The sequence below is a fragment of the Phyllostomus discolor genome, chromosome 14 (genome assembly GCF_004126475.2).
Source record: "Phyllostomus discolor isolate MPI-MPIP mPhyDis1 chromosome 14, mPhyDis1.pri.v3, whole genome shotgun sequence".
NCBI classification, from domain to species: domain Eukaryota; kingdom Metazoa; phylum Chordata; class Mammalia; order Chiroptera; family Phyllostomidae; genus Phyllostomus; species Phyllostomus discolor.
In genome coordinates, this window is record NC_040916.2 from 24,347,716 (window position 1) to 24,365,966 (window position 18,251).

Below are 18,251 nucleotides of genomic sequence, written 5' to 3' on the forward strand. Positions count from 1 at the left end.
GGGACGCCCGCGAGTCGGGGACTCTGCCCAGCTCCGCCCCGCCCCCCCCCCCCCCCCCCCCCCCTCCCCCGCCCCGCTCCTGCACCTGCCGGCCCCTCGGCGCTCCCCGCCGCCGCCGTGGAAGTTCCGGCCCGGCCCTCTTCTGACCGACCGGCTGTGCTCCGCGCGGGCGGCCTGAACCACCTCAAACAGGACACTTGCCAAACCCACCCAGGGCGGCAGCCGGGCCCCGGGGCTTGGGAGGCGGAGGAGACCCACCCACCCCGGCCACTCTTCCCCTGGAAACCAGTCGCGCTGCCAGGCGGTTCACGCTGGTCTAGACCCCCGGCAGCCACGTCTGCACGTGACCCAGCTACCAAGGACTCTCCCTGGTACCCGGGCAGCGGTTGTTGTTCTCACTGACGTGCTTTTACGCCCCCTGAAGGGGGGGTACCGACCCCTTGGTTGGGCTGTGAATACCCTGGGACTAGAGGGATTGCGGAGGAGACGCGGCTCAAAGGACTAGACGTCCCGGGGCAGTGCTGGGCATGCGCCCCCCTCCCATCCCTTCCCCTGATGCTGGGAAGCCGAACTCCTCGGTTTCATCTCCCTCGCCGCTCCACGGAACCCCTGAGCGGCTTCACGCGCGCCTCCCAGGGCAGTGACACAGCAGAAAAAGGCAGGACGCCTGCGCGGTCACTGCGGAGAAGCCCCATCCCAGGGGGCAGCACAGCCCACCTGGGAAGAGCAGATTTCCCGCCCCGTGTGCAGGGATCTCCCAGTAAAGGGATGCTTGTCTGGGCCGCCTCTCTGTGCCCAAGGTCAACCCTGCAGATCTAAGGACAAGCCTGGGCTGAGTCGCGGGCCCTCTTTCCCACTAATCCTCCTCCACGCCCACCTGCAAGACTGGGGCACCCGTGAGAATACCTGAAATTTACCCCAGCCCCCCAGCCCCGGAGGGGCTGCTGCTCCCAGGGCTCCCTCAAGGGCAACCTTGAGAGCCCGTGTGTGAAGACAGGAAGCCACCTGGCTGTCCCCTGCAGTGTTTATGTTGGCAAAGCCCCCCCCCCCGCCCGCTGAAGAAATGCAGGAAGAGGCTGCACCTGCCCACGGGAGGCCGGTCCCCTCCCAGCAGAGGTTACCTCAGGGAGGAGTTTCCAGCAGGACAGGTCACTTGCAAGGGCTCGTGTTTACTGGGCACCAACTACCTGTAAGAGGAGAGAAAGCAGGTGGGTGGGCAGGATCAGCAGAAAAAGATGAGTGGGTGGAGCGGGTAGGGAGGGGTGTGGGGTCGGACCTGTGCACGCTCTCCTGTGCACCCTTCCACCCCCACCCGCGACTTCTGCCTGTCTCTCTCCCTCTCCTTCTCTCTTCTCCAGTCGACGTGTGCTAAGACAAAGTATGTGGGGACAGGCCCAGAGAGACCGATTTGTAACGAGAACCCCATTTTGCCTGTAAAACAGTCCTCCCACCTTCGCTCTCTAGGGCTGTAGCCAACACCGAGTTGGCCAGGTCTGGCCAGGGCGAGCTTTCTCTCTCGACCTTGACCTACTGTGTTCCTCTGGGGGACACTTCTCCCCCGCCCCGCATTGAATTTCACCCCCCACCCTCACTCGCTCACGCTCCCTCCCCTGCGTGTGAACTCTGACGAGGCCTCAGGGTGCTGCTGCCTTCGCAGGGGGCAGCCTCTCGTTCTCCACCAGCACCCCGCCAGGCTTCCCAGAACCGCCCCGCTGGCCCCCCAGGCCCCGTGTTGCCGCTGGTGAGTGTGACCGCAGGCCTGTGGGAACCAGTGGCGGACTTCCCAGCCCTCTAGACCACTCTGAAACGGTGTCACGCCCCCCTAACCGCATCCCCACAGAGAGCCCCCGGTGGAGAGCAGGACGGGCCCGTATTCACGCTCCCAGAGTCAGCACGAGCCGTGTGACCTTGGGCGAGTCACTGCTTCTCTCCCCGGCCGGCTCGCTCCCCTAGTTGTAAAAGCGGAGTGCTAGCGTGCTGCAGGGTCAAATGGGAGATGTTTGGGGGGGAGGGGGGGAGTGCCTGTGCATAGCAAGAGCTATTAAGTAGCTAGCTTAATTATAACGAGCTCTTTCCATTTGACCTTACCGCGCCTCGGGGCTGTCACTGTGACTTTGCCACCTGCCCCCCTCCCGGGACTCGGGCTCCCTTAGAAGCTCACCCTGACTCATTCCCCACCCTCTCTGCCGCCTTCTCCCTGGCCTCGCAGCGTGCTCCCTGCTCCGTGACCTCCTCTAACTCTAGTAATGAATAACCCTGGCACACCGTGTTCCTTGGGGCCGGGCCGGGCCGGGCTGTTGGGCGAAGGGTGCTCTAGCAGCGGGCTGAGAGCGGAAAGTGCAAGGTTCTCCGGCGGGAGGGGGCCTCTGGCAGGTGGAGCGTGCGGCTGGGGCAGGTGGGGGAGGTGCGGGCCGCGGGGCCCCGGAGAGCCGCCTACGGAGACCCAGCGTCTCTCTGTGGAAAGGAGGAGGCAGGAGCTTGGAGGCTCGGGGTGGAGAGAACAGTTTTTGCATCTCTCTCCCTCTGCAGGAGCGGGGGGGGCGGGGGGAGGACTGGGTCTGTGGGGTTGAGGCTGGATCCCTGGAGGGAGGGGAGCCGAGAGCAGGAGGGATGGCAGGTTAGGGACCTCTGTCCAGGTGGGGACGGCAGGTCCTCATCCAGGAAGGGGTCTGAGACGGAGCTTAGCCGGCCTGCAGAAGAGGGGGAGGCTTTGGCAGGCTGCAGGCGGGAGACGCAGGTGTGAAAATCAGACCCTCCCACTGACCCCCCGCCCCCAAACACAAGGCCTTGTGTCGGCCTGGAAGGCTCTCAGAACCCCTTGCCCAAACACAAGGCGGTCGGTCGGTCTGCAGCCTGTACCGCAGCGGCCTCGCCGCAGGCCCAGCCCCGCGCAGGGTAGCAGCGGGCTCGCGCTTGGAGGGGAGCAGAGCGGGGGCGGGCGCCTGTGGCAGGGTGACTCATCTCAGCAGCAGGAAGTGTGTGCGGTGCTGGGGAGCAGGGCTCCCCGGCGGGTCTGTGTGCCGGCGGTGGGGAGCGAGCAGCCGCTCCACAATAAATGGTGAGGGCTGGCGGCAGGGAGCCCCGGTCCCCTGGCGGGTCGAGGCCTGGGGGGCGGCGCCTCTCTGTGTCCACAGGGGCCACCCCCCCCCCCCCGCATGTGACGGGAAAGCATCGTTCTCTGGAGACCAGCGGCCCTGCAGGGGGCACATAGAAAGCCCCCTTGGTCACGCCATTCTGGCACTTTCCCGGTTCGCTGGGCCTGGGGAGAACGCAGCCTGGCCGTCAGAAAAGGAGGTGGGCGCTGCTTTACAAGGCCCCTTGGTACAGTGGACTATTCCCGCCCTCCGGAAGGGACAGGTCTCCTTCTGGCCTGTCACCCGGGTCACCAGGCCCCGACTGGCAGCCTTCCGGAAGCAGCTTCCCACTGACCTCCCTCCTAGCCTGTCGGTCGGGAGACTGCGGGTCCGGAAAGCATGTGTGGCGAGGGGACACGGGCTGGGCTTTCTCTCCTCAGCCCCTGGCCTTCGCCAGTTTGTTACACGAGGCGGGTGCCTGGGGGAGGTGACCGCAGTGGGGGGGGGGGGCACACGGAGGGGCACAGGCTGTGCCGGGGTTGGCCCTGTGACTCACAGGTGGTAGAAATGAAGGGCAGGAGTAGCCTCAGGGCATTAGACCGTCCCAGCCAGCCCACCCCTCCTCTGCGCATCCTCCGCGAGGGTGAGAGGTGCGGTTTGCTCGTCCCCTGGAAAAGTGTCTGGTGCCGACCGGCGTGGCCTCCAGCCAGGGGTGTCCAACCCACGGCCCGCGGGCCGCAGGTAGCTCAGGACGGCTGTGAATGTGGCCCAACACAAAACCGCACGTTTACTTAAAACATGATGAGTCTTTTTGTGTGAGTGATTACGTGTTGCAATGGGTGGCCCAAGACAACTCTTCTTCTTCCCTGCTGGGGTTTAAAAATAAAGTTCCTTTTGGGAACTTTCTGTGTAACAGGTGACAAGCGGCCACCCTCTGAGCGGCTGAGCCCAGTGTGGGAGCCCCTCCGAGAGGTGTCACCGGCCTTGGGGGCAGATGTAGATGACATTCTGGGGCATTTTATGATCCCTTTCTTGCTGGAAAGATCACTTAAGCTTCCCAGAGGTTGGTGTACTGCTGGTCTGTAACTCCCTCCAGCCCTTTGCCGAGGCCCCCAGGTGGGGGGCAGGCGCTGTGGACGAATTCACGGGGGGGCAGTGCTGACAGGAGTGTCCACCGGCTGGGTCAGGGTCAGCCAGCTTCCAGCCGCCTGTCTCCAGCGGCTGCGCACCCCCTGCCTTGCTGGGGAGCAGCCCACCGTGGGGAAACCGAGCCAGAAGCTAGCTCCTCGGGACCACGGCTCAGTCTTCCTCCTCTGCTCGGGAGAACACGGCTCAAGGCTCCTGCGGGCTTAGCTCTCCCATCTCTCCTGCCGCCCTAATTCTCACCTTCCAACGTAAAACATTCCCACTGTCTTCAGCCCTCAGGCGAGATGGCTTCCAACCCTCCCCAGCTCGCTCCGCCCCTTTGCGCAGCGCCGTCTCCCACTCGCTGATGCGGGAACCCTGGTTCCCAGGAGGGCGGAGTCCAGGGGAGCTCGCTTTTATGGATGAGCCGGACACTCATTTCTGCCCATCGCTGCCCTCCCAACGCCACGCCTTCGTGGCGTTCTCGGGGCCTCCTGGAGGCTGAAGTCTGATGAATGAAGTAGAGCCGGCCGCTCCCGCTGAGGTCCAGCTCGGGGACGGCGGATGGATACGCAGGAAGCAATCAGCGCGGGGACGCTTGTCCCTGGGATCTTGGACCAAGTGCTGCAAATAGATAGCGGCCCGCAAGGGGCTGTGCCGGGGGTGCTGCTGGCCTGGGGTGGCTGCTCTGGGTCCGCCCCCTGACCTCCTCCGCTGTCCCCCAAGGCCCCGCGGGCCTAAAAGCAGGTCAGAGGGCCAAGGCTCCTAGGGGCCCCGCAAATCTCACGGCCTGCCGCCCCAGCCCCTTGCTAACTGGCCCAGGCTGCCCCCGCTTTTCATCTGGATCCAGGGGGAGGAGTCAGGCGGGGCCAGGCCCCTCCTCCACAGGACGGTGGGTTGGGAACCCTTCGCATTGCGCATGGCATCCCCTGAGCTGGCCTGGACGGGGCCGGGCCAGGGAGGAGGGAGCCACGCCGGCCCGTGGCTGCTGAGCTGTGGGCGCGCACAGGACAGGCGATGCTCAGTCACCCAGGCAGGCAGAACCGACAGCCGGGACGAAGAACCCCGCCCACGCTGTGACGCCGGCCAGCCTCTCCTCTGGCTGAGCTCCCTTCCGTCCCCATGTCATTCTAGAAACACTGCGTTTTAGTGTAGCCGGTCTGCAGGAGCCAACGTGAAGGGAAGGAATGAAGAAAAGACTGCTTTGCATTTATTTTACTTTGGGGAGGAGCTGGGAAGCAGAGAAATGCAAAACAAAAATTTTTTTTTGCATAAACTCGATTGCAACTTAATTCATGCTCATCTCGGTGCGTGAAGAGCGGGACGTGGCGCTCTGACAGAGCCAGTCCTGCAGGTGAACTGGCTGTCCACCTGCCCGTCTCTGCCCCACGTGCAGCCTCGCCCGCTGACGGCCCCGTTTCCGCATTAGTTCCCCCGCAACGTCCCGTTTCCCACCTCCCGCGCTCAGCGCGGCGTCGCACCGCACCCACCAGCCCGCTGCACGGCGGCCCCTCCGCTGAAATGGAGGGAGCGCACCCTGAGTCCGCCGCGGCCTTCCGTCTGGTCCCGCAGCCTGGCGCTTGCTGCCGGGTCCTCAGCTTCCTGGCTCCACAAGCCCTGGGCCGCGCGGCTCCTCACAGGGACACACCAAGGTCAAAGCCCACGTCGGTGAGAAGGACAAGGAGACCAGGGTCACCGCACCCTGGCTTCCCCGCCGTCACATCAGAGTCCGCGCCGTGGAGGACGCCGGCGTCGCTCAAGCACTCCAAGCAAATGCTGTGCCAGGTGCACATCAGTAGGTTTTTCTTTTTTTTTTTTTTTCTGTTTTCTATTTCGTGTTACCTTTTTAACAACGTAATGAGAGGTCAGTCCTCCTGCTGGTTCACTCTGCGTGTGGCCCGCACCGGGCTGAGCAGTGCCCAGACGGCTGGCGCGGTCTGTCTGCGGGGGTGTGTCTGGAAGAGATCAGCATTTGAAACCGTAGGCTGAGTCAAGAAGGTGGCCCTTGGGGGTCGGCGGCGGGCGTCAGCCAATCTGCCGAGGCCTGAACAGAACAGAAAGGCAGTGGGAGGGCACGTTCTCTGTCAAGGCTCAGGCCCAGCCACCTGCCCCCTGCCCTCGGACCCCGGCGCTCCCGGGTCTCGCAGACTCCGGCTGGGCCTTACGCCCTCAGCCGCCGGATTCTCAGGACGTCGGGCTGGGGCTGAATTACAGCGCTGGCTTCCCTGCCCCTCCAGCTTGCCGCTGGCGGCTGGCGGGACTTCCCTGCCTCCACAGCCGCGGAGGAGCACCCTCTGATGTAGGTGGGCAGGTAGGTAGGTGATGGGCAGACGACAGATGGGTGGACAGATCTCCTGTTGGCCCCGTTTCTCCGGCGGACCCTGACCAGCACTGTCCTCACTGTGCAAATGAAGCTGCCGAGCGGCCCCCAGATCCACCCCGACGACGACGAGCAGGAGGAGGCCACACTCACACCCCCAGGCCCCACCGCGTCTTCGGGAGGAAGACGGGCCGGCAGAGAGGCCGTGCGTGGCTCCGGGCGCCGCGCGGGCTCGGTCCTGCCGCGGCTCCTCCAGAGCACATGAGTCTCCGCTGGGTCGCAGGCTCAAGGACCACATCTCGGCCCACGTGCTCACCCGTTGCCCCCATCCACCCCCTTCTGTGTGTGCGCAGTGTTGCCTTAGAAACCGAGGGAGGGTCACACAAGACCCAGGCGCCACGGTCCGGACCTGGTGACATCCCACAGTGGACGCCGCGGACACAGGAAACGAGAGGAGCTTGGAGAAGAGGGGTGCCCCTCGTGGGGAAGCAGGGCCCAGGCAGGACTTGGGTTCCTAAGGGAACCCAGAGGCCGTTTGTCCAATGAGGAGGGGGCAGCTCGGGGAGGGGAAACGCCCCCTTGTCCAAGTTCATTCCCGTTGTCCGCAACTCCCTTTGGGTTGGCCTGAGCCGCAGCCACACACGAAGTTGGAGAACGTTGTTGTCCACCTCTGAGGGGCCCCAAGGAGAGACTTCACTGTCACCCTCCGTGACAAGGAAAAACAAAGAACCCCCCCCCCAATAGTTTTATCTGCTAGAGCTGGCTGTGGGTGAGAGAGGCCCCAAATAACAATGTAACAATGGCCTCAACAGCCCAGGGTTCGCTCCATCTGCACTCCCTGCAGAAGCCCCTGGGGGTGGGGGTGGGGGGCGGCCCAGGAGCGGGCGAGGGCATCACTCTGTCATGTCCTCAGGGAGCCAGGCCCCTACGTGGCCCCTGCTCCCCTGGCCCAAGCGCCAGGCGAGCACTTGGACCGCAGTCCCCACGGCCAGGCGGGGAGAGGACAGAGAGGACGACAGAAGCTGGGACTTGTCTCAGGGCAGCAACTGGCTGAAAGAGAAGCTGACAAACCCAGTCTTTGTCTGGGGCGCCACGGGCCGGGTGAAACTTAGGGGGTCTGTCCCTGTCCCTGCCACAACAGCGCAGGGAAATCTGACACTCCACGATTTGTTTTTCAAGTTAGTATCATCCAGGCCTTTTTCAAAACACAAGTCCCAAAAGGGGGTTCCATAATCTGACATTTGGTTGTTGGATGAGACCCTCAAATCTCTTCCATTTGTGGGGAGAAGGACAAGCCGCTAGAAGAGGAATTCATCAGCAGAGTCCAGGCCCCTGGGGTGCGCGCAGGTCGGGCCCGGAAAGGGCGGGGCCGGAGGGGACCTCACGGTGGGGGTGGGAGGGTGGGGGGACCAGACGCAGCCAATCCCGGGCACCATCGGACCCGGCTACCAGAGCCGGGTGGGCTCACACCCCCGGGGCCCACCACCACTTCCTCCTGCTACTTCCCACCGTCTGGAGGGTTCGGCATCCACCAGCCTCTCGGGGGCTTGTGGGACTTCGCCATTGCCCCGGCTCAGTGCGGTGGCGCGGCACAGGGCCAGTCAGCTGCCCCCGCCCAGCCGGCCGGCTGCCTGGCCAGTGGCGGCGCGCTGGCCCACAACGACCTGCAGGGGCAGCTCACGTTTGGTGGTGAATGGGTCTCACAGAGAACAGAATTCTGACCTGGAATTCTCACGGCTCCTACCTAGCCCAGGGCCTGGCACACTGTGGTTCTGAGAATTATCTATCCCATAAAGGACTAAAGTTTTAACCAGGGGCTGGTGGAGTCCAGAATAAACTTCTGGACTCCAAGAAGGAGTAACTTCCCCAGCCAGAGGGTCAGGCCCATGGGCCGTGGTCAAGAGCTGTGACCGCTGTCCCCCCTGATCCTCCCCTGCCCCCTCGGGGGCTCATCCTCGAAGGTCCCCCATCCTTGAGGGAGGTTCCCAGCTCATGACTGGGACAGAGAACTCCCTGGCTGACAAAGGTCAGGGCATTTCTGAGAAGAGTCCCCAGCAGGTCAGCCTGCATAGGTCGCGGCGGTGCGTGCGTGGGGTGGGAGACGCAGCCACCCGGCGCCGTGGGTGACGGGGCTGCACTGGGCTCACCTTTCCCGTCTTGAAGGTGGGAACCACGACACCTGGAATTTACTGTCCTGGCGGGAGGCCGAGGGAATTGAGGCACAGGGCTCAGCACGTAACGGAAACGCAGCGAGGTGGCATCCTTCCCGCTCGCGCTGAGGCCCCGTGGGGCCGGCGCTTTCGCCTGCTTCGTCCCTGTTCGCTCCCAGGGCCTGGCACAGAACACGTATCAGCATTTGTTAAATAAAGGATGTGTGTGTTTCTTTAGAGAGTCACAGGCTGGAAGTGCACCCTCGCACTTTGGCTCTACACACACAGCACACGGCCGCCCTGGCCGGTGGCTCGGTGAGTCGGCGCGCCGTCCCAGGCACCCAGACACCGAGAGGCAGCAGGTTCCATCCCCGGTCGGGGCACCTGTGGGAGGCAACCGATCGACGTTTCTCTCTCACATCGATGTTTCTCTCTCATATCGATGTTTCTCTCTCTCTCGCTAAAAGAAATCAACAAGCACATCCTCGGGTAAGGACATAAAGTAAAACAAAATGAAATAAAATGAGATAGTCCGTTGTTCAGTGTTTCAGTTATGACTGGGTGTCCTCCGCCAGCGACAGCTGTGTGTCGCCCTCGGACCCTGCGGCAGCAGGTGGATACTTTGTATCCGCGGGTCCTGGAGGGTGGTCTCCAGCACCGCCTGGGAACTTGTTAGAACTGTGAGTTCTGGGGCCCCACTCCAGACCCCCCGGCTCAGGAGCGTGGGCCGTGGGACCAGCAAGCAATCGGTCTCACAGCCCTCGGGGGAGGGGGGGGGCTCCGTTACATACCGCAGTCTGGGGCCCGGAGCCGCCGGCGTGCACCGGACGCTCCCGGGTTCTGCTCACAGAACAGATCTGAACACTCGGTGCCCGGGGGGCAGGTGCCCTGCCCCCAGAAAACACAGTCCACTGGAGGTGTCACACGTGATGCTTCAGAACTGACGTCGTCCGGGTAGAGGACCTTCGGGACCCCAAACCGAGTGGCACATCGAGCTCAAATGTGTGTTCGGCTGACTGACCCCACGCGTGGTCTGTGGGGGTGGGCTGCGGGTCCTGCCCGGACCGCTCTGCCCTTGCCCCGGGGCCGATCAGAGCCTGAACGCTTGCACCCCCCACATCCGTGTATGGACGTCGCACCCCCAGCGAGATGCTGCTGGGAGGATGAGGGCATGTGGGTGGGGCCCCTGGTGGGGTCAGCGCCCTTCCTAGAAGGAGCTCGGTCTCAGCTGCGTCCTGCCCGCCAGGAAGGGGGCCCCACCCGCTGCCCGACTGCGCTGGCACCCCAGTCACGGACCTCCAGACGCTGGAACTGTGAGGAAGCCCATGTCCGGTCGTGAAGCCCCCCACCCCACCCAGTCTCCGGTATTTTGTCAGAGCAGCCGGGCTGGTTAAGCCAGTGCCCCTCCTGCCCAGCGCTGGCAGACTGGGCCCGCCCCGTGCAGATGCGAGGAGGGTCCATCTGTGGGCTCGCCCTCAGTTCCCGGTTCGTCCAGATGCCCCGGAGACCCCGAGATAACGGGGCTCAAGAAGAGCAGTTCCTTTTGCCTCCGGGTCAGCCTGGCCGGGGCCCGAGCAGCGAGCGGTCCCCTTGCGTGTGTGAGGCTGTCTAGCTCCCTCGGGGCCCGGCGCGCCCTCCGTGGGTGCTCACCCCCGAGGTCCCCCCAGCCTCCTCTGCACGCCCCAGGCCAGCCCACCCCGAGGCGCCAGTCCATCCTACCGGAGGGGGAACACCCAGGGAGGTGGCTTCACCTGGAAGAAGATGGTGCCAGATTTCTGCACCTCCCTTCCATCCACAGCCCCCGCCTCGCTCACACGGCCAGCCAGCCCGGTGGCGAGGTGGGCGGGGCCCCGCAGGGAAAGCACGGGGTTCTCTGGGAGGAGGGGGGCCTGGCACGGACCCCGGGAGTGAGCCGGGGTGGCCTCTGCCACCATTCCAGTGGCTGCTCGTCCCCCTCTCAGGGGCCCAGCCCTGACCCGGGGTTCTGTGGGGTTCCCGTGTGTGTGGACGAAACCCCCTTTCCTTGAATTAGCCTGAGTGGGAAACCGTTCTCTGGTACGGAATGCTGCGGGTCAGAAGAGTGTGCCCTAAACCCCTCGGACCTCGGGGGAGGCTGGGACAAACCCCATTTCCCTCTCCTGCTTGACCCTGGGGTTCCAAGGCCTGGGTCAGACAAAGCTGCAGGGCGCACGGCCCAGTGACGGCTCTGACACACCGAGGGCAGCCGGAGGAGACCCTCGTTGGGGTTTTGCACATTCGAAGTTGAAAGCATCGAAAAGGAAGTCAATGTTTAGACTCAACCAGCTCACTGCCTGTCTTCGGGGCGCCCCTCCTGGGGTCCCCCGCTCTGCCTGCGGGGGTGCACCCTCCCTCGGGCCACGGTCTTCTGGGCAGCCACGCGCTGCATCCACGGCAGGCTCCGCAGAAGGCACGGAAGGAAGAGGGAGGGGACAGCCTGGGTGCGACACGCGGGGAGGGACCGTGACGCGCTGGCTAGACGCTCCCGACCCTGAACCCCCTGAATGGGAATTAGTATCCCAACTTTCGAGCAAGCGAAGGTTTCAAAAGACTAAGCGATTGGCTTGGATCACTCACAACTAGTGAGTGGTGGAGCCGGAACCGGAACGAGGTTGGGCTGGTTTTGGAAGTTTGTGTGTCAAAACCGGCCTCCGCGCACCGACGTGAAGAGTCTTCGGTTCCACCCCGGCAACCAGCGGGGGCGGGTGACTCCCGTCAGCTGCGCTCTGTGCCAGGGGACTGAGTGGGGAGGCAGCGGGGGGGGGCACAGAGAATGGAGCCAGAATTACCCAGGGGGGCAGGGCTCTGCCACAGCCTTGCCGTTCCACTCCAGGAAAACCTACTGTCTTCTCTGTGACTTAGTTTTACTACCAGATTTTTTTTTAAAAAAGACAATATTTCCGGTGTCTGAAGGGCTCAGTAAGTATCGAGGTGGAGACCACATCACAGCCCCAGCAGATGCGAGGCCGGAGCTCAGTTCTGCTGGTGCACTAGATGGAGGCTGCTTAAAGTAGGCGCCGCCCTTGCCAAGGAATCCTAAAGCACGAGAACCGGAAGGGGCTTTTAGCCTCATCCAGTCCAGCCCCGTTTCTGGCTGGAGAACGTGTCTTTTCTGCCTCCCGGACGTGCCCGGGTGCCCCGCCTCACTGCAGTGGAGGTTCATTAAGAAGCAGTTGGATAAACAGCCAACGTTCCTGATATGCTTTGTCATGGGACCTCACCCCTCACCCCTGTGAGCAAGGACCCAGGACAAGCTGAACCTCGGGCCGATCCTGTGCAATCAGTGCTCACCCCGGTGAGGGCGGGCTTGTTCCTGACCCTGTCTCCCCCTGGGGTGACCTCCACCGAGGCTCGGGGCTGGCTGGGCCGGAACTGGAGCTCCGGGTGTTCAAGCCTTTCGTAGAGAACGTTCCCGCGTCCCCCGATTGTCTTAAACCCGAGGTGATGACACAGGCAGCGTTTCGGTGACACTGGAACGGCCGGTCCCCCTACATCGCCGGTGGGAACCCCTCCACAAGCCTGGGAATCGTGAGCCCCGTTCCCCTCTGCCCCCCTAACCCTAACCCCCCTCTGGAATTTTTAATCGTTCCTTAACACGTGGCCCGACGTGTTCATTCTGCACCGGACCCTGCCAATCCCGGAGCCGGGCCCGCCGGGGTCGCTGTGCAGGCCTGAGCCCCTCTCTCCCCTCGGGCCCCGCCCCCTGCGCAAAGGCAGGGCCACTGAACTCCCCCCAGGCCCTCGGGATAAGCTAGTAAGTGTGCTGTCCCCAACGGACTGTCTCTTCGTGCCGACTGTCAGCAGCTGGGACGGAGAGACACGTGACTCACGGACTGGCCTGAGCCCCCTTACGAGGGCTTCGTGTACTTATTTAACCGTCGCCCCAAACCTGGGGGACAGCGCTGTCCTGGGGGACGAGGCTCCAGGAGCACATGTCAGGGCACCCACGTGGACCTTGGAGCTGCGACTCCGACAGCCACTCCCGCCTCCCCGGCGGGCGCGCTCACCTGAGGCCTGGGCAACTCGCCCCTGAGACCCTAGCACTGTCGCCCGAAAGCACAGGGGGAGGGCTGCCCGCTGCTCCCACACCCTCCCTCCCCACAGCGCCTCTCCCAGCCCCTTGGAGAGAGGATCCCCCAGCAGGTAGGACGCCCAGGCGTTCGGGCACGGAGCCAGGTCCCCCAGCCCACCCGTGAAGCTAGTTGTGAAGTGGCAACATGGCCTTGGGGGGGGGGGGTTGCAGGGAGAGGCAGGCAAGCCTGCCAGGGGCGGGGGAGGGGCCTGAGTCCCAGCCAGCGCTGGACAGCAGCATGTGCCTTACTCAGCACCACGTTTTGCTGTGTCACCAAAAGTGGCTGCCATTTGCTTTTTTTTTTTTTTTTTTGCACAGGCCTCTGTCCAGCCTGTGCCCTGCGCCAGGCACCGTCCTAGGCCCTGCAGAGACCATCGGGACAAACAAACCAAACCAAACCCCTGCTTCCCAGAAGGCCACGGGCGGCAGAAAGGGGCAGACGCTGGTCCTCCTCAGCCCAACTCTCCTCCGCCCCTGGTTCCGGAGCCGAGGAGTCGGGACCGGAGCCAACGGAGGGGGGCGATTGTCTCGGGGAGGGTGGACCTCTCCAGGGCCTGGGCCTGGTGACATCCGACTGGCCCTGGACGGGGTGGGGGGCGGCACACCCTCCAGGTCACAATTTGCATCCTCCAAGGAACCCTGGACCCTGGCCAGTCTCATCCCGCCTTCTGCCTCAGCCCACGGAGGCGCAGTGTTGGAAAACCGACACGAAGACGAGGGGAGCGCGGAGCAGCTCTGCCCGGCGCCCCCCGCCCCGCCCCCCACCCGCTGGGCTGCAGTGCCGCGGGGAGCCGCTGGGGGCTGCAGGGCCTCCAGTCGGCAGCGCCCGCAAAGGCAGGAATGAGGCACCGGTCTCCACGAGTGTTTCCATGGTAACAGTGATAACAGCTTCTATTTATAGGCCCTCTATCTCTAAGGAGCCCAAAGCACTTTGCAGACTCCTCGTCTTCCCTGGAAGAGAGCGGGGGGGGGGGGGGGGGGGGGGGGGGGGGGGGGGGGGGGAAGAGGAGGAGGAGAAGGACGGTAGGGCAGGGGCAGGGGCAGGGCGGGGAGGAGGGCGGGAAGGACGGGCTGTCCCGCCGGGCACAGGTCGCAGGTGGCCCGGAGTGAGGAAGTCAGTGACCCGCGGCGGCGGCGCAGCACACCGGTGACAGATGGCAGACTGGACGGGCCGGTGGCTGCTCGGCCTCCTGGAACCCGAGCTGCGGGTCAGGGCTGGGCTGCGTCGCCCGGTCACCTGGCTCTGCTCAGTGTCACCAGGGCCGGCCGGTGACGGCAGGGACGTCAAGGGCAGTTTGGCTCGACAACTGCTGACACGAAACACAGGCCGTTCTTGCACGGAGACGCCGGGGCAATGTCCGAAGTCCTCGCAGCGGAGAACCACCGGGCCATCCCAGGCGGCACTGGGGGGGGGGGGGGCTTGGCTGTGCTGAGAGCCTCAGGCGGAGGAGAGGCCCGCCTGCGCGCAGGGGGTCCGCCCGCAGAGCCCGCCCGAGTGTCCCTGGGGCCGCGGGAGGGAATGCCCGTTGACCGGTCCCCCCGAGACCCGCATCTGCTCCGTGAGACGTGCGACGTGACTCAGGGTCACTCCAAGGCTGTGGCCTGGGACCACAAAGTGGGTGAGTCCCAGACCCACCGGTCGCGGTGTAAAGTCCGTCCTGTGAGTGACGCCAGCACCGGACGGGGCCCGAGGGCCCGGCAGCCACTTGTGTCTCCTCCTTTTCTGAACGAGAGGTCGCGAACCCAGCGCCCCACGCCTCACGCCCACAGACCTTCTGCGCCCTCTCGCCGCCGCCTCACTTCCCTTGTGGCCTCTGGGAAACAGGATCTAGTCTCTCTGTTTAAGAAGGGCCAACGTCTGCAGGGCACCCAGGTCACCAGGTCACCCAGCCGCCCGTCCCCATGGCAACCTGGGGGACAAGGCGCCCAGGGCCGCAGGTCCTCAGGGGTCTTTAGGAGCAAACGAAGGACCTCCAGCTCCAGCCAGGAAGGACGAGCTTCTGACCTGCCTCCAGCCATCGAGGTGGTGCCCGCCCCCCCGTCCCCCCGCCCCACCCTGGGGTTGAGGGCTCAGCAGTCGGGGTGGTTGAGTGCAGGGAAAGTTTACAGGCTGATGTACAGACAGGCCTCCGACCCCCAGGGCACAACGAAGGTGCGTGAAGCGCAGCGTGGAGGAGGGAAACGGTTCCCTGGGGGCCTTCGCGTCCCCAGCTCCGCATCAGGCGCCTCACGTGTGTCCCTGCGGCTCGCCAGCCCCCCAGACTCTGCACCCCAGGACCCCTCTATCCGCCTGACGGTGGGCGTCCCATCTCCCCCCAGAGGCACGGCCCCTCTTACCCCCCGTCCGTGGGCCCCAGGAAGAAGGACCCCGGCTGTGCTCGCCCCCGGCGCCCTGGCCCGAGGACGGTTCTCTCGGTTTCCCTGCCCACCCCCCCCGAGGTCCCGGTCCCCACGCCCACAGGCCTCCTGCCTGTCCCCACCCGGCAGGTTCCCCGCCGGTCACAGCGCGCAGGCCGCACGGGGGCTCCTGCTGATGTTCACGGCGCTTTCTGGGTGTCACGGGGGGTGGCTCTGCGTGTAGAAAACGTTGTTCAGGGTTTTACCTTTTGGGTCAAAGAGTGACATTCTACCTGTTAAAGCTAAGCCTGGAAGGGCAGTGTCAGCCCGGCCTGCAGGTGGGATTGTGCTGCGTTAGTCGAGCGGAGCTCAGCGATCCCTTCCAAAGGGGTTTGCCTGGGGGCAAACTCAGTCCATGGCCTCCAAACACTTTAAGCTGCGGTTGATTTTAAATGTTATGTACATACACATATGCACAGACACAACACACACACAACACACACACACGTATATTGAAGCTTTCTGGACTTCAGTACGTACACACATTAAAGCCCTTTCATTTATGTGCGGCCCTAAAATTCTCTTACACGTTCCTATAAACTCAGGAAAAATTTACCTCAAAACCACACAGCTTCACATCAATTACTCAACTCTATTTTATTAAAAAAAGTCCTCACCCAAAGATATGCTTATTGAGAGAGAGAGAGACAGATATCAAATGGTTGCCTCCCATATGCATCCCAACTGGGGATCGAACCTGCAACCTTTCAGTGTACGGGACAATGCCCCAACCAACTGAGCCACGGGCCAGGGCTACACTGCACCTTAAAGCAGCATGTCAAGGCTACCACTCTAGTTGGCCCGCGTATCTTCCAATGAAAAAGACACAAAACACCATTTTCTTCTTACTCCGGAAGTATTCATACGACGGCATAGCTCCCTCAAATCTTTGCAAACTCCCTCCTCAGTCTTCCCGGCCCTGAGACACACCTCCCCCTCCGTTTCCCAGAAGGAAAACCGTCTTCCATTCCCGTCCCTCACAACCAGCGTCCGGGCCCGGACGGGGCTGGCCGGCGGCTCGGACTGCACGGGCCCTGCTTCCCGTGTCACGGGCATGAGCAGCCAGTGCACACGCAGGGGCTCTCCCCCGGGGTCCCTCCCACGGCGCCTCAGTCTTTGCTCCCTTCAGGAGGTCTGCCATGCTCCTCCGTGACCCCATGACTGCACTCGGCACTTCCCGGGCACCCTGAGATTTGTGAACTGGTGTGCCAGGCCCTCGAAGGAGGTGGAGTTTGCAGACACGGTCTTGCATCTGCCCTCCATGCGGCTCTCCGCTCTTCCCCGTCCTCGGGGTCACACTGCCCCTCCCGGGGCCGCTGAACCGGAGCCTCCGCTGAGCTCTGTCGGGTGGCAGGACCCTTGAGGTCCTCCCCGCACCCTGCTGCTCCTGCGTCTCCTCCCTTAGACGGCGAGCTTCCCAACCCGGCACAAGCTGTCCTGTTCAGCACGGTGAGCCCAGGGGCAGCACCCCGCCGGCCCTGAGCAGACGCTACTTACTGTCCCTTGGCCCTGCAGCTGCAAACCGGGGCAGCACGCCTGCGGCTGGACAGGCTGGGCTCGCGGCTGGAGGCGGTGAGGGAGCCGGTGGCCCTCGGGCAGTTCGGCTGGGGTGTGCTGGGGGATGGGGGATGGGGGATGGGTGCCTGGGCGCCTGTGCCCTGCCTGCGTCGGAGGCTGCAGGCTGCGGGGAGCAGAGGCAGCAGCGCTGTGATGGGGACGCTGAGTCATCCTGAAGCCCAGGGCGCTCTGGTTTCGGTCTGGTTTCATCCCGGTCACCGGCGTCTCCGGTAGACGCGTGCATGTGACGGCGATCCTGTTCAACTGCACGGCGACACCTGGGCTTGCGTGCTGGGTGGCTCGCGTGCTGGGTGGCTCGCAGCCCCCCCACCCCCCGAGGCCAAGCAGTGGGACCCGGCTGGCTCCAGCGTCCCTGGGTCATGCCCCCAGGGCCGCCCCCTTCAGGTTCCCTGGGCCTCGGGGAGTTGCTTGTGGGGGAACTCGGTGACTCCGTACCTGAGTCCTCGCTGCCCCTGCCCCAGCAGGTGTCTGCAGCGTGAACCCTGGATGCAGCGCTCTGTGCCTTGGAGTGGGGGGCGGGCAGGCTGGGGGCTGGGTGCCCAGCTGCCTAGGGGGTGTCTGCCCGGCCTCGTGTGGGCTCAGGGCTGCCTGCTCTTGCGTCTCTCCTTCCAGCCGATTCCACCCCCACCCCCACCTCCACCCCAGGCTGCTGGAGTCCAAAGAGCTGGCACAGCCCCGGCTCTCAGCCCCCCGCTGTGCACTCGCCAAAAATATGTCTGCCCCTGGAATCCAGCGTGGAAAATGTCTTACAAACGGAGCACCTCGGGAGACTCTATTTCCACGCACGATGTGCCCTCTGGGTAACGGCCCCCGCTGCTTTGGGAATGAGATGCTGACGGAGTAACCCCAGTCCCGGGTTCCACCCCAGGCCCTTAAGGCGCACAGGGAAAGCCAGCCAGCGCCCTGGCCCGGCGGCTCGGCGGGCTGCGGTGTCGCACCCTGCACCAAACTCTCTAAAGAAAACCAATAAATGTATGCTTGGGTGAGGATTAAAAAAGAAAGAGAAAAATAGTAAGGACCCCAAACAAACAATAGTAAGAACCCCTGGTGTGGGAATGGAAACACTGAAGCTTCTGACTCAGGGAATGCGTTCCTTTCCCGAGGCCCTGGACTGCGGGGGAGGGCGGTGGGGGTGGGGGAGGGCAGCTCAGGGCCGGGGGGTGTGTGCTGTTTCTCTCCAACAAGTACGTCTGTCTCGTCAACTCTCACCAGCCACGCAGCCACTTGAAAAACGCACCTTTTGAAGCAATACTCAAATATGCAGAAGGCAAGAAGGGATTCTATACGGGGGTAGGGGAGGGGTCTGGCACAAATAACTTCCCTTTTTTATTACAAAGTCTTTTATGACAAAGTCAGAAGCATGTCACTCTGCAACAGAACACTATCACACTCAAGCACACCGCGTGGCATTTTAGGTAAACTGTTCAAATTAAAACTATAAATTATTACACCCATGTTATTACCCGACCAACCACACTCCCGCAGGCCTTAACTTCTGCCGGAACTTGCGTGTGTAT